Below are 13,250 nucleotides of genomic sequence, written 5' to 3' on the forward strand. Positions count from 1 at the left end.
ATCCTTCCCTTGTAACCACTACTATAGACTGGATCACTTGATCCAGAACTAGGCAATATCCTGGCTGCTGTGTTCCCAATATCTTTGTGTCCATTCATCCATGTATTCTGATGCGTTCATGCATGAGTGTAAGCACTTCTGCTTTCCCTATGATACCTAAACAAGACTATACACCAGCTCAACTAGCCTCATTTTAGATGCAATAAACTGACTTGGGGCAACTAAAGACAAACAGTATCACACAGACTTGGGGAATTCTGGGCCTCAGTCCTTTATCTGAAGCACTGGGTCAGTAGTTCTTACTTTCCAAGTGTGAGGCTCCTATCTTAGTGTCCAAACTGCAATACCCATTCTATACCCTAGAGGAATTACTTCAATTGATATAGCCCATAACCACTTTATTAAATAAATGCTATGACCCACTTCACCCTTTTAATGTACATGGGGACCCTGAGGCTGACAGAAGCTGGGTGAGTTATACATAATCACAGAGCAAGTGAACAGCAGAGCTGAGATGAGAAGTTCAGAACAAAGCCCAAATTGTTAACCACTAGGCTCTGCTGACTCACGGAAGAAAAAGCCACTATTTATTCAATAGTGCTTTTTAATGTATTTATAACTCACAATTGCATCCACATACTTTAGAAAAAATAGGCATTACTAGAAACGACCAATGTAGGAAGTAGCCACAGATATGCTGATCTATTGCTCAATAATTCCAGAGTTCTCTAGGTTGAAAACCACTGGGATGATTGGTTTATTCTTGAGATCTATCCCTGCTTTCTACTTTATATCAGTCTTTTCTTCTAAAATTTGAATTCAGAGCAAGTTGGTGCTTGGCTTCATTTTGGTTTCAGACCAGTCCCTGCTAGGGAAGAGTTGAAATTGTGAAAATTTCCCATCTTTCATTTCTAACCACTGCATGGTTAGATTTTGATCTGATCTAATACTCAGCAGGGAAGAAAAAAACTCATCCAAAATTGAGTCTGTTTATTGGAAGAGGACTGGATGTCCAAATTGTTCCAATAGACAAAGCTCTGAAGAGGAGCCCAGTGGCTGACATCACCACAAGGGAGGATGTGGAGGCTCAGTGGTCAATAGAAAAGATAGGGATGAACACTTCATACCTATCTACCTCCATTGCTATAGTCTACATATGAGTGACCAGACCAGTACTAGATAGATGTAATTAATTAAGAGGGGAATAAAACTTTGCATCTCAAATGGAGAATGGGGAGGAGGTAAATAACAGAGTACTTTGAGCTCCCCATGAGAAGGAGCTTCTAAATAATAAAATACTATATTTATGGTAGTTATTAACCAGAGTTCAATGGGGATCCAGATTCAGCATCATGATGTGTCATGGGCTGAAGGCGCAAGGCAAAGAGATCCATCCCATAAACAAGCATGTGGGTTGGCTTGATCTTTTAACTATTGTTCTATTTGGAAAATAAAAATCATAATAATCATATAGCAATGTTCTTGGCAATGCATTTTAAAAATAATTTCTCCATTGAACATGGAAAATAAAAGCCCACACACGCATCAATTCTTCCCCATTATTTGAATCAGTAGGAGATACCGGAGTGTGATCTCAGAGGGCAGGGACTGTGTCTTCACTGTGGGCAGGTTAACAAATCTTTAGGATGAAACAGCCTAGATTATAATAAGGTCTAGGGACTGGAGTTTGGATTAGTTCCCATAGGCTCAATAAAATTATAGTTGAGGGCTATTGTTGCAAAGAGGGAAAGAGAAGACAGAGACTTTCTGAGTATGTTAATTCCAAGTCTTTGCTTCTGCACAGATATGGAGTCATTTGGAGAATGTGTTCTCTTCCCTCTCCTCCACCATTCTTTTGGAACCAAAAATCCAGTGGCCTCCCACTGAACACTCCTCGATGCCATTGGGGCCTGAAGGACATAGTTCCACCTCCTTTCCTATCCTCCTTGCAGAGTTAAGGTCACCATGGCTCTTCCATCTTCCTGTTTCCTTCCCAGTTCTGCCACACTCTCTCCCATCTGCAACCCTGAACACCTGCCCCTGCCTTCCTGTCTGGCCACTTTCCTCTCTCCTTCACTATCCTTGTCTCAGGGTCATGCTTGTGTATCACTAAATTTTTATATAGTTTGCTAAACAGCAAGCTGTACGATAGTAGCAATGATATACCTGCCCCTGCCTTATCCCCAGCAGCCTGCACTCCATGTGAACACAGGTTGCGCTCAGCAGTATTAGCTGCTTCTATCCTTCCTCTCTCCTAAGTCTTCCCCCCACCTCATCATTCAAGGTTTCACACAGAGGTATCAGGCAGGCTTAACTTGAATGGGCCAGATCCCTCAAGTGCAATATTCTGGTTTTTTCCTCTCACTCATGTTTGATTACAACTCAACAACAAGCTGGTCATGGTGGTACATATCTGTAATCCCAGCTATGGAGGTGGCTACAGAAAGGTCATGAGTTCAAAGCAAACCCAGGTAAAGGTAGTATGGCTCTGTGTAAAAAACAAAATACAGCTGGGCACCAGTGGCTCATGTCTGCCATCTTAGCTACTCAGGAGGCTGAAATACGAGGATTCCAATTCAAAGTTATCCCAGGCAAGAAGTTTGTGAGACTCATCTCTAATCAACCACCAGAAGAAGCCAGAAATGGAGCTCTGTCTCATTGACAGAGTTCCAGTATAGAGTGAAAAAGGCAAAGACAAAGCCCCAGTGCCAGAACAAAAATAAAAATAAAATAAAAAAGGAAAGAAGTGTGAGTCAGCTGGCAGAGCTTATGCATGAAGCCCTGGGTTCAACCTCCAGTATCAGGAAAACAAGGAAAAATTCAAAGGTAGCCTAAACCAGTTTAGTTTCATTGTAGCTTTCTATAGCCAAATAGGTGGCCTTGTGCTGAGGAATGATTCCCCAAGGGCAAGAAGAGGCCATGGTGGGGAGGAGAGGCCATGGTGGGGTGGAGAAGCACCTCCTAGACTGAGGCAAATCAAGGGCAATGTACTGCTGATGCCATCTGAAGAGTGAAACTGACACAGACACACCTGCCTTTCTGCTTCCCAATCACTACCCCAGGCTTGAAGGCCAGGGAGAAAAGCTATGGCCTTGGACTCCCTTCTTAGCCATCCTGTCATCAAGGCCATGCTCTTGATAGAAAACTGGCAGCCAAGAAGAATGAGATTGAAAGATGAGGGGGAGGAAGCGGAGCTCAGCTCTCCTAAGTGCAAGGTCTGTTCATGCACTCCTCCTGAAGAAGGAGCTCCTGTCTTTGGTCCTCCTCTACAATGTGTAGATATGGGAGAGAGGGTGGCCCTCTGATCTGTGTTTTGTGATCAGGGCAAGAGGAATGGACAGCCAGAAGTGAAAGAACCAGAAGGTCAAGAAATAGGACTGCAGAAGGTACAATATTTTCACTGTTAAGAAAGTGAAAAATGAACCCCTTTGGTTTCACTTTTTACTCCTGGAACTTCTTTATTGTTCTTTTTAATAATAACGAGAAGATTTTGTGTGTGCTGATAAAATTAGATCCTCTATTAACAGGAAATAAGCTATATCCTCTTTTCAATTTGTAGTAAAATTCTGTCTTGACACAAAATGGTAACTAATGGAAAAATTAAAAATTATCTTTTAGAATTTACAACATTGAAGTTCATTTTCATGCTCACAAATACTATAGGAATAAGTGGCTATGGCTGCCTGAGGTCCACAGAGCCATAGCATTTTGCAGCTTTTCAATTCTTACAGTACTCAGGATACATTATGCATATCCTAATATTTATCTCATCAGAAGGAATTACTGTTTATTTATTTGGTATTTTTGCTACATTGTTTTATAAAAACTCTCCTAAAGGAAGCTTGGTATAGATACATCATGAGCTGCTTTAGAATTGTTGTAATCAGCGGGGTGCTGGTACTTAGGCCTATCCTATATAGGAGGCTGAGATCAGAGAGGTCACAGTTTGAGGACATTCCAAGTAGAAAGGTCTAGAAGACTTCATCTCCATGGATTCTGTGGCATATGCCTAGTATCTCAGAAATGACAGGAATCCAAAGGTAAGCTAGATCACAGCTCAGGTGCAAACAAGACTAAAGGTACAGCTTAAACAGCAAAATATCAGCCTCACAATTTTGTTTGCTGAGTTCAAATCCTAGCCTGGGACTGGAGGCTGTTGATAATACATTTAGAATGACAATCCCCCAACCTCAGTATTGCCAATATCTGCTTTTCACAAGCCCAATGATACAGTTAGGGTAGGTGTTACCTTCATTTAGTAAGTAAAGGAAACTGAATCAAACAAAGTTTACACGGTCATAGATCAGAACCCAAGTCATTAGCCCACTAGATTAGTCTGTTTTCCATGTAAGCTGCACACATACTTTCAAGCAAAATAATAAAGGATCTCATTTGTTCATACCCCAGCTGGATGGTCCTCACCAGTCCTAAGCAGCAGCAGAGGGCTGGGACTTTCAGTGTTTGAGTGAATGTTCCAAACCCTCATGGCCAAGATCAGTGGTATGACTACAGTGGACCCTTGCATTAAAGTTACAGAAGTCACCTTCTAAGCCCTGACTCTTTCCTCCCATTTCTAAGACCCTGGTCAAGGTGTTTAGCCATTCCCCTCTCAGGTGTCTGTGAAAAAAATATAAGTTATTATCCTCCTAGATCCTTCAGTGACTGAGCTTCAGGACTTGTATTTCTTTTCATATATTTCCTTTCACATCAGCACAACCTCTATGTCTGCTCCACATCTGTCCTGTCCCATTTCAACCTTTGCCTTTGAAAGCACACTACTCTCAATGTATCTGCTATTTCCTGACTTCAGTGACATGTACATTAAACAATGCACAGAATTTTCACCTTGCACACAAACCCATTTATACTTACCTACGAACTACATTTAAAACATATATGCAAGTTAACAAATCTCTTCCCAAGTGAGAAATATATACTCTCCTTTTAATTTCTATTCTATTCAGGAGCTCTATAGAATGTGTATACTTTATCCTCTCTGCTTTGCAAACATGCCTCAGAATTTTCACCATCTCTTCCCCCTCCCACTTCCACATATACTCAGGCACGTGAGTGGGAGTGAATGTGTTTAACAGCCTTAAGATGGGAGTCCAAGGCCCAGGAATGTGGTCTCAGACAGAAAGCACCTTGCCACATTTTCTTTCCCTAAATCATACTAAGTAAGTGTGAAACCAGGGAGAACAGATCTCAAGCAAAACCACTGAGGACTTCAAAACCTCCTGCATTGCCTGGGCTTTCCCTCTGCTGATGCCAAGCCCATTTAGGTCCTGCTCTGTTCTTTCCAGAATGATCTTCCATCACTGGAGTTAGCACAGGGCATTTTAGGAAATAGAAAGACCTAGCACCATTTCCTTTCCTCTAGACCACAGTAGGTGCTCAATAAATGTCTGTTCAGTGAACCAATGCTCCATCTCAATATAGAAAAATGACCAATTTCATATTAAAAACTAAAGACAAAAACAACCCATCATTCCCTTTACCTTTGGCCTACCTCTTTCTCAAAACGAAAACCTGAATTCTGAGAAAAAGGAAAGCAAATAAAATTCTGCAACCTCACCATTTCTCTTCCATCCTTTACCCATCTGGGATGAAAATGCAACTAGAATAATGTCTTGATGAGAAAAGACACTGTGGATTCCCCAGTGTGAGGCTAGACATGAACAAATTACCTGAGAGGAGGTAGAAGTCTGTCAGAAAAGCAGCTCTACTGAAAGGAAGAATTCGAGAAGCAGTAAAGCCTAAGGTCTCACAGAACTCCCACCCACAGATCAAGGCTTAGCCTTCCTTGTCTGCCTCAAAGCAGCTGGGTAGCTCCATGTCCCTCATTTGCCTCATTCAACCTCACTTTCTTCACTGCCAAGAAACAGCAAGCTCTGTGCTCCCTCCCTGTACTCACCCTCTGCTTACTGTACCTCCCCACTTCACCCACCGAGAGCAGAGAAGAGGAAAAAAAAGACAGGTCTATAAAATCCTGTCAGTCTCCCTGGCACGGAGGCACTATATAAATACCCAGGGCTATCACACTATTACTGCAGGGATTTAAATTGGGCTGCCCCCCCCAAGACTACATATACAACACCTCCCCCACAATCTCAGCACCAGAGAGACAGTGCTCCCAGAGGAAAATTGTGTTTTCCTCGATTCTTAACTGCTAGGGAAACTCGTATGTTAGGGCAGCCGTCTTACAGAAAATCCTCTAAAAATACCTATCGATATATATTTAGCTCCAGATATCTTCCTCCTACCAGCAGGCTTCAGGCTAAACCACTCTGCATATGCCACTGGTGAGAAGCTGGGGTACACAGTGGCAGCTCCCAGCTCCTCTGCAGCATTCTCTTGCCTTTTTTCATCCTTGTCCCCATTTCTCTTTGTTTTCTTTCCCTCCGCTAGGTTACATACATTTCCCTAAACTGCAGTTAAAAACAATGGAACCTCTTCTTTTCTATGTTTTTTCCTCAGGGGTGATTCCAGGGTAAAGAAAAAATAAAGGACAAAAGACGTGTACAATATCCACAGCAGTTAGAAGTAGGATTCTGCCTCCTGATTCTAGCCTACAGACCCTCCCTGGTTCGAATACAAACTCCCTGCATAGCCCAGGCTGGTAGTTTTATTGATCTCTTCAGGTGTCTCTCACTATTACCCTCACTAATAGTCTCTCACTATTCCCTTTGCCAAGGGCCCAGAGGTACCCTACAATCTTTCTTTCTGTATACTCTCCCACCTCCAAGCACTTAAAAACACAGCATTCTTCCTCTCAATAAATCCCTTCTTTCCTCATATGGCTGTATCATATTCTGGTTAAATGTTTGTTTGGTTGTGAGTTTTTTTTCCTTTAAGAAAAGCTCTAAAGCTGGGTAGGGTGCCATTTTGGATAACATCCATGTGGCCTCATTGCCCCTGATGGGAAACACTCAAACCCACCTGGTCATATCTAACACTCTGCCTGGCACACTGTCAGTCTCTTGACTCTCTCTTGAGTGACTGACTGGGCCCAGTGGATGATGTTGTTGCCAGAGGAATGAAGTTCAGACCCACCTACATGCACCTCAGATGAGGAATAACCCCATCCAAGAATGGCTCTGTGACATCACCAGTACTGTATTTATTTTGCCAGACCTGGAGCTTGAATTCAGAGCCTGAGCACTGTCGTTGGGCTTTTGCAAGGCTAGCACTCTACCACTTGAGCCACAGCGCCATTTTCAGCTTTTTCTATGTATGTGATACCAAGAAATCAAACCCAGGTCTTCATGCATGCTAGGCAAGCACTCTACCATTAGGCCAAACTCCTGGCCCCACGTCACCAGTATTTTAATACACAACTGAAAATAAAGATTTCCTAAATGGGAAGGAACAGCATATAGCCTATCATTCAACCAGGACCTAAAGATGCAGAATAGAAACCCAGCGGCATCTATATTTCTCCAGCAGCAGAGGAACAGTTGGTGCCATTGCTGAGCTAGGGACTGGATTGCAATTCTAGCTTTGGCATATGCAAAACTCCCTTGTGCCTACAGTGGATTTGTTCTAGGACCCCCTAGTGGATGCCTAAAAGCATGAGCAGGGCCAGATTCCCAATAGATGATATTTTGTTCCTAATATGTACATATGATGGTAGAGTTGAATTCAGAAACAGACACAGCAAAGGATTAGCAATCATGACAATATGGGACATACTGTAGTGAAATTACCAACATGACGACTTGCGCAACTTGAAGCCATAATTAAGAAAGGTACTGCAGGGTTCTTGAAGGTCTATCATAACACAGAGGCTAGTATGCTTCTTGTGAGTGGGCAATGCCCACAGTATGAATATCCTGGACATAAGGACCTTTCATGTCACAGGACGAGGAGATATGATGTCACATCAGCATGCTACTCAGGATGTCACACCAGTTATAACTCAGGAAATGTTTGTTTTTGCAGTTTCCTACCCGGTGTTTTCACACTGTGATTGCCATGGGTAGCTGAAACTGTGAGAAGCCAAGCTACAGATCAGGAGCACACTGTATCAACCATTTGAAAATAAGCAAGCTGTTAAAATTGTGCCAGCTTACCCAATCTAAAATGTTCCTGGGTAATAATCAAACCTGATCATTCTTATTGTGCAGTACAACATTTTATTAGAAATAATGTGACAAAAAGGTTTTTTTTAACATATGGCTTAATCAATGGTAGCTTTTATTATACAACAATTTGTGTGATGGTGTTGACTTCTTTTTTTCCCCACCTCTCTCTGTAACCCAACCTCCTCTAGGAGTCTACATATCCAAAATTTAGTTTTATCCTCTCTGAAATCCCCAAGAGACACCATGAAAACCTGCTAATCAGGCCTAGATGTCAGAAAGCCCAATACCTCCTCATGACTGACGGTATGAGCTCCCAGCTTTCACTTGCCTAACACCAGTGGTCAAGATGAGAACTAGATAGACATAGAAACTTGGATCCCAGTGAGACTCAAGAGAAGATGTAAGAAAGGATCGCCTCAATTCTTCCCAAGCCCAGGCTTCTCCTTTGTATCCTATAGAGGACAAGAGACTTGGAATAAGCAAACAATTCATTCTACTTAGCATTGAATATCGACTCTATGTCAGGCACTGGATATACAGTGATGACCAGAGGCCCAAAGCATGGTCTCCCTGATCATTTCCTTGTCCTATTCGTGCTGTAGGAGAGTCCTTGAGTACTCATCCTACCCTGTCGTTATCCATGCATTTCAGGTTTTATTAAATTAAGACTTCAAGTAGTTTGGAAAACTCCAATTTGCTTGATAAATGTTTAGAAATGTATGCAAATGTTCTCATGAATCCAAAATTATTACAAATTCAACAGAGATATCAAAATGTTTGTTTAAAGGCCAAGGCATGGTGAAGAATGCCTATAATTCCATCTAAACAGTAACATAAGGGAGGACCACAGGCCAAGGCCCACACTAGGACCCAACATGAGACCCTCTCTGAAAAGAAACTTTTAAAATGGGAAAAAAGATTGGAAAAGTAGCTCACATGATAGAGAGCTTGTCTTACAACTATAAGCCTTGAGTTCAAAGCTCAGTACTGAAAAAACAGGTTTGTCAAAAGAATGGCAAATTCACTGTCTTTCAGCACAAGTGAGACTATGTTAAATTCATTGTTTTTCAGTTCTAGCTTTTCTTTCCACAATCAATACTAGTTTTGCTGGAAGAATCAATGAGTGCACAAACAAGCTAGTTAATGAAGAAATCAGCTGGAGCTTCTCATGTGGTCTTTATGCATCAAACCATATTATTCTAAGGCCTAACATATCTTCTCTGGAAGGTACTTGTTTTGAAAGCTCACAAGAAGAAATCCTGGAGAAGCACATCAGCTCTTATCCTTCTAAAACCACACATTTACCTTAGCCTTGGGCAAGGAACTTATGTTGCCTCCCCACCAACACAAACACTGCCTCAAAAGGAATATGGAATCATAGAGCTTTAAGAATTCAAAACCTGGGGCCGGGAGTTTGGCCTAGTGGTAGAGTGCTTGCCTAGAATGCACGAAGACCTGGGTTCGATTCCTCAGTACCACATACTGAGCTTAAGCCCAGGACCCGCAAAAAAAAAAATTCCACTATTGTTCTAACGGTATTAAGAGTGGGAAGCTGGAGAGGTTATTGGTCTAAGGGTGCCCCTGTAATGAACAGATCAAGGCTGCTCTCACCAGGATAGAAGAATGAGTGTGGCCCATTTCTTTTCTTTTCTATGTGTCCATCATCACCCGGTACTGCTCTCCACCATGCCACACATGGCAAGAAGGCTCTCACTGAGTGTCAATGCCAAGCTCGTATCCCAGCCACCAGAATTCTCAGAAATAAATCCCATCATTTAAAACAGTTTCAGGTATCATGTGATAGCAGCAGAACCAGACTCAGACAATCCTTTTGATGGGATTCTGAGGATTCCATAAAGTAACATACCTAAATTCACTCTCTCTGAGGTAGGGAATACCTGCCCATGGACTGGGTGAGGCCTGCAAGATAATTTGGTTATGACAGGACTGACACATATCCTCTTCAGCTGCCATAGCCCTTCTGCATATATCATTTAGTATAGACTATGAATGTCATAAATGGCCCTTGTGGGGACAACGCTTCCCAGGCTTGTATCATCAATACTCCCAACTTAGTGGGATAAGAATACTAAAGGTTGGAAAGTCAGAGACAGTAGACAGAATGTAGTTATTCAGGCCCCCTAAATTCTTGTCTCAGCAAAAGTAAGTAAGGAGAGACCTTGGGCCAAGCCAGGTGTCTGACAGCCTAATAACATCCACCACCCTTCCCACCCTTCTGCCCACCAGACAGCTGAGAAGTTGTGCAGCCTTTGCCTGGAGGCACTGTGTCTTGCTCTAGCACTGTCACCCTCAACCTCACCCAGTGCACAGGAGTAAAAGGTAAGGTGACATCCGGAGGTTAGATGGGCAAAGCAGACAGCAGGGATGACCACAGTGTAGGTATCGGGAATTCTGCATGGTCCAGAGAGGAAACTGCATAGGGCACTGGCTTGGGGAAAAAAAAATCAGACCTGTATTCAAGGATATGATCTGAACTCCTGAATCTGCCATGGAGAGACATGTAATCTTTGGCAAATGACAGAATTTCTGTGAGAAATAGATGACTCATCTCTGGAGTCTGCTTTGCCTGCCTAGCTACCTTGATGTCACAATGTATTTCATTCAATCTAAGACCCCAATAATTATAAAGTGCCCCATAATTTGATGTACCACCAGAAAGATAAAATACCATCAATTAAATTCTGCTATGCCACTACTACAAGATGCTGGCTGATTTTTGGAGACAATATGCATCTTGTAAGAGAGGCAATATAGTAGATAAACATCCTGTGTGATGATGAAAAAAACAAATGAGATTATCTACTCAGGTGAGTTATAACCAAAATCCTGAGTCCCTGGGCAGGGAACTCAAGAATATCACTCCTTTCTCTACAGACCATTCATTCGCACGTGAATAAAGGAGGAGATTCCTAGTTATTTTACAGAAGGCCATCCTGTAGGTTTAGAGAAGGACCAGGAACAAAGCCCTGTTGGTTCAAGTGGAAAGCAGGGGTGTGTTAAGGCCATTCCACAGAGCTAGCAAAGCCTGAAGAGCCACTAGGAAGGCAAGATGAGCACAGATCGGTTAACTGATTGGTTAGGCTAGGACTGCTTCAGGACATACCAGTGAGGAACAGACAGTCTTCCTGATGGTGCCAACAAAAGGATATTGCTGGTATCCATCAGTCAGCTCCCTCAACAACATTACAACCCTTGATAACTTGTCTTGTCTACTCAAGTAATCTGCTTCCTCCACTAACCCTCACCCCTCATGATTTCCAAACGTCCCTATGCATACAATACCATAACAGCAGGCTTCTTTGTGAAGTACACTTGCCCTAACTGGCTCTGGGATCCCTTATGGATACCAAAATTAATACATGCTCACATTCCTTATGTACAAATGACATAGTATTTGCATACAACCTATGTACTTCCTCCTTCTTATATACTTTATTCCACGTTTAAATTACAATATTTAATGCAGTGAACATGCTATAAACTAGTTGTTTTACTGTACTGTTTAGAGAATAATGGCAAGAATGGAAGTCTATATATGTTCATACAGATGCATTTTCCCCAAATATTTCCTATCTATGCTTGGTTGAATCTCCTACGTAGAATTCATGGATACAGAAAACTGACTGCATTTCAACCTGTCAAAGTTGTCTGCTAAAATGTGACAACCAAAAGATGCATGTTGGAGCATCTTCAATAATTATTTATCATCACAAAAAGCCAGAAAGCAAACTAAGTGTTGTCGAATAATGGCAAAATGAGAAGCAAGCTGTGTACATCCATTTAACAAACTACTGAACAGTCATTACTGCTTTTTACTGAAGCAGGAGATAGCAAGTGATATGAGGATGCCATATTGAGAATGGCAGTGAAATTGCAAGCATTTGAAAAGAAGCTGCTTTAGCAGTTAAGTGCTGGGAAAAAATAATGTCACCAAAAAAAGCAAAATAAAAATGAGAGTCTCTCTTAATGAACTGTTCATTCGTTCTTCTTTTGTTTTCAATATTTTCTTTAATGAATATATGTAATCATTTAACAGTAAATAAAAAGGCCAAAAAATTCAAGTGGTCTCTAATACATAAAGAAATGAAAGGGGCCAATCTTAACACATACATATTACAGTACTTATCTTTTATTCCCATTTAGGCCTTTTTCGATATAGTACAATTTATTGATTTTTAAGAGCCACTTAAAATATCCAGCTGTGCTATTTCCTATGACAATACACTTCAGGAATACTATACATAAAATGTACCTTCATATATTTGAAATGAAGTAAGAAACTTTTTAGGAAAGTAACTTCTAGAAAATTATCTTAGCAGGCAATAGATGTTTAAAAAAGAAGAATCAAAACCTCTATTTATCTACTTTCTATATTGAAGGGTTAGCTGTTTACCAACTATACTGCAATCCATTATATCTGCAACTATTTTGCTTTTTACTAAGTTGTCATAAGTCTAATGATTAAGTGCACAAGTATTGTATTTCCACCAGACAATAGATAAATGTAGTGGTTTCCAAGCCTTTGTCCTTCTCAGACTTCACCTACACTCACCCTGGCAATTACCTGAAAAAAAATTAACTCTTTTCTCCTTGTTTTGTTTGACCTATAATAATGTTGTCGGCAAATCTTCCCCTCTTTGAATTCCTGTGCCACTCTTCTCTTGTTTGCATTGGAGTTACTGTCCACTGGCAAGCTGGATATGAGCATTTCCATGCTATGCCTGTTGCTGTGATACCCACATTGGACTGCTTACTTCCCCGACAGACCCCAAGAGACACCCAACTCAAGACCCACAAACCCCAGAAACCCCATATAGCAGCAGCAGCATCACCTTGCCACAACCTGATACATTTGCTGCAGATGGCATTGGATCCATCCACTGTCCTTGAACTATATTAATAGCCAAAAGAAGGAGTTATCAAATATTTAACTAAATGTACCACCAGCGTGTGTGATGCTCCCGTGACGTTAAGTCAGCCCCAATATAGCACTACTCTATTAGTTTCAAAGGAACGATTTATCAAACGTTTTAATAGGATTCAATTTTAGGGTATGAATAAATATAAAAATCATTTTTTAAGAATTTCTGTTCTTAGAGCATGAGTATTAATTTTCAGCTCAGAGTATATGGTTGAGGTCTCTTC

The 13,250-nt window shown here is 41.4% G+C and overlaps 1 protein-coding gene across 1 annotated transcript in view; it reads right to left on the bottom strand.

Moving 5' to 3' along the window:
* The window catches only part of Cacna1e (calcium voltage-gated channel subunit alpha1 E), a 446,101-nt gene that overhangs the window by 253,449 nt on the left and 179,402 nt on the right, over positions 1–13,250 (bottom strand). The window lies entirely within an intron of this gene.

The sequence above is a fragment of the Megascapheus bottae genome, chromosome 10, assembly GCF_031878675.1.
Source record: "Megascapheus bottae isolate mThoBot1 chromosome 10, mThoBot2.hap1, whole genome shotgun sequence".
Taxonomy (NCBI): Eukaryota; Metazoa; Chordata; class Mammalia; order Rodentia; family Geomyidae; genus Megascapheus; species Megascapheus bottae.